Here is a 4,026-nt window from a genome sequence, read left to right on the forward strand (position 1 = left end):
CCCTTTACTGAGATATTAATATAACCCAAAGTATCAAGTACTTCAATTCTACGTCTGTCTTCATTCATTGGTCTTCCAAAATTAAAACCAAAAATCCCAAAACAATTACTTTAGATGCTCTGGCATTGGTAGCTGACCTACTACTATCTCAGAGGTATAACAACATGCTAATCACATTTCACAGAGATAAAATAATTAGGATAACTGTCACTTTTTAACATTTCTTAGTCATAATGGAAGATTTCAGCATTGCAGGCTAATCACATTTCTCAGAGATAAAGTAATTACGATAGCTGTTTCTTTTTAACATTTCTTAGTCATAATGGCCATGGAGATCCTCTTGCGGTCTCTGTAGAGAGAAAACAAAGTTGACCTTTTATTGCTGATAGGGAATTAAGTCAGTATCATATACAAAGGATAAGAACGAAAAATATGAAGACATGTTTTTTATATTTTAACTAATAACTCAAACGAAGCTGACATCTTCTGATGTAATGTAATCCCTCTAATAATTACAATTAAGTCAATGCCATATACAAGGATAAGAGTGAAAAATATGAAGACACATTTTTAATGACAACAAGTCAATGCCATACATAAGGATCTGAGCGAAAAATATGAAGACGCACATTTTTGGTTGCAACTCTAAGACCTTCAATATTTCTTCTAAACATTTGTTCAAAATATGCATTATAGTTGATTCCAGGTTCTTTTATTTTATTTTGTAAGGATAATAGAGTTATATATATTAATAAAATATTTTGGTTAGATAGAGTAGTTTCGGAAAATTATATTAAGTAAAGTTAGCTAGGATTTAAATGAAGGAATAAAGTTGGGTGGTTTATTAAAATTAATTTAAATTTGAATTGAGGTATTTTTTTTTAATGTTGAAGATTTCTCATTACTTAAAAAATATGTGCAGAAATGTCAAAATGCATGTGACCTCATCTCGACCAGGATTGTTGACCAATGTTATTAATATGCTATAGACAAAAAACAAAATACCCAACTGAGAGGTCCACAACCTTATATGCTTCACACACCAAAAAACAAAAAGAACTAACAAGACACTAGTTACCATAATTACTCATCAGAAGTGATAAAAGCAGGATTGCCTGGCCCTGTTCCTGGAGGAGGATGAGGGTGGTATAAATAGTGGACACGTTGTTCAAAGTGAGCAAGCCAAGTTTCTAACTTTGCAGCCAGAATATTTTTTCCATGCCACACAACCACAATTCGTTCATGAATGTGGCATTGAATGTAATGGAGTTGCTCCACCTTGGCAATAACTGCCTCGTGTTCTTCCCTCCAAGCCATGTCATGATATTACAATGTGTCCATGATAGATTGGGACATATCATTTTGTGTCGATGTTCCCCTGTTTCGACCAACATCTGCACATCCACCAGCCTCCACGCTTCCCATCCTACCACTTCACCCTCATGAGCTCGGTTCTTGCCCACATCCTGTGGCCTTGCTCTTGCTGCCTACTCTATTGTCACCCTGTGCCATGACCTTGCACCCTTTGTCACCCACAGGGACGACTACCAAACTTCTACTGCTACCAACTCCATGACCCCCACGAGCTCTATCTTGCATAATTTCAACAATGCGATTACTACAAACAACATCGACTCCCATACTACCACCCCAGGCACCAGCCAGCTTTAGTGACCCCTAGTTTAAATGGTATGATTTTAGCTTTGACAATACATGAGCGCACAAGGATTGGGGAACCAACTTCATCCTGAAAGCCCAGTTGAGAACTATAGTCCCAAAACAAACCCAAATTGACACCAACGTCCACCCAAAAATCCCATGAACCATGCCACCAACAACTACACACTCTACCAACCAACCAACCACCACTAGGGAACCCACACTCCACATCACAACAAGGATATACAAAATGATGCAACCCCTCTCATCGCCATCATCCAAGTTCACCACGAAACTACTACAGAACCTCGCTAAAACTGCCAAACTACCCCTCGCGAGGAGGGTCCAAAGGAAATGAGCCATCCTAGACACAGGAAAGGCCAAACACCCAGACTCCTAGAAGCGCGAGCGACGCCACAACCACCAGGCTTCCCCAGATGGCATTCTATGACCAACAACACCATGAAAGAAAAACCAAACAGAACCACTCACATAGAGCCAAAATAAGACTTGCTTAAGAGCCTCATGCCGAACAAAATCACCACCAACAGAAACTCAGGCACCACTGCCATAACGCCAACTGCTACACACAAACAGTTAATGCACCAACACCAGAAATACCAATGCAACAAACTACCTAGGCCCAAGACTCCTAAACCCAATACTAGCCACTTCTCCAACTAGTAGACCGTCCATCCAAAAAATTAAAAGTAAGGCTTCACCCAGAAGGGAAAGGAGGAAGTTGTTACCTTAATGATCCCGTAGGAGGAGGACCAACGAATGGAGGGCCGCCACCATTCCCACGCAACCGAGAGAAAGAAAACCACATACAAATTCACATCCTGCTGAGATTCGAAGACCATCTGGAATGTTGCAAGATTGACACAATTTAACCACCTAGACACAAGTGCCATGGATCCACAAGACAATCCTATTCCTTCTCGCACAAGCGAGGGATGATGTTTCACATGATCAAAGCGAGAGACATTAACCACAACATAATGGAAAGACATACTGCCTTCCCTCCTCCACCCATGCCAAATATCGTGAATCATGTGTCTGACGTCAATGGATTACAGTTGTCCACCACCCCTTGAACTAAGGTATCTTATCTTTATTAAAATTTAAAATTCAATACAAAATTTCCTTAATGTATATTTGATAATACATAACTTTATATATATCTCTCTATGTATATATATTCTTTGGAAATTCCAAGCCACTCTACTATATTTTGTTTTTTCCAACATTCTTATACTATATATATATATATATATTTTAATATATTTTTGAAAAATAAAATAATTATCACTGCTTTTTCACATAAAATAAATAATTTAAAAAATATTAACATATCCAAAAGAGTGAGCACATCTCCATAGATGTTGAAAAAAATATACGAAGTGTCCAAGCAAAAATATAAGACTAAGACTAAGACGCCTTATCTATTGGAATATCACTACATTTGTTAAAACATTAAATTGGAGATTTTAAAATTCCCAACAATAAAAAAAATATAACTATGTAATTTCACAATATAAAAATACACATAAACTTATAATTTATAATATTCTAATCATTATATTCAAAGAATTATTTTGAGTTTCATAAATATTATTATTTAGACTTTTAACCAGGAGTAAAACGCCTTATCTTTTGGAATGTCACTACTGTCACTACATTTGTTAAAATATTAAATTGCAGATTTTAAATTTCCCCACAATTAAAAAAATATAATTATGTAATTTCACAACATAACAATACACAAATTTAAGTTTTATAATATTATAATCATTATAGGCAAAGAATTATTTCAAGTGTCATAAATATTATTATATTATTATTTAGACTTTTAACAAGTATCAATATAAATACAGAATGTAATATGCCCAGATTTTAGTAGTTGATATTGTTTGTTATAAAAATAATATATAATTATTTTATTATTGATTTTAATTTATTTTAATGTTGAATTTATGGAAAATGGTTAATTTTTTCAAAAAGTAAATATCTTATTAAATATGAAATATAAGATATTATAAATCAAATAAATATTTTTTTTATTATAACATTATTATTCACAATTACTTTAACTATAATGATTTTTTTTTATAAATTTCAAAAATAATCTTTAACGGGAATTAATTATTTAATTATTTTTTTAAGTATTAGTAATTCATTATAAAATTGTTTAATTGATATAAATGAGTTTTGATCACTCGGATTAGATTTTAGGATCTTGGACTTCTAACTTAGCCACTGAATAAAGTTTCTAGGTGAGACTACAATGTAATACATGTGGCTTGCCGTGGATATGTTTTTTCACAAACCACTATATGCAACTTTTAAAAGTATAAAATCTCTTAA

Source organism: Pinus tabuliformis, chromosome 9 (assembly GCF_031772625.1).
Source record: "Pinus tabuliformis cultivar Carrire ecotype Pingquan chromosome 9, CPIR1, whole genome shotgun sequence".
Classification (NCBI taxonomy): domain Eukaryota; kingdom Viridiplantae; phylum Streptophyta; class Pinopsida; order Pinales; family Pinaceae; genus Pinus; species Pinus tabuliformis.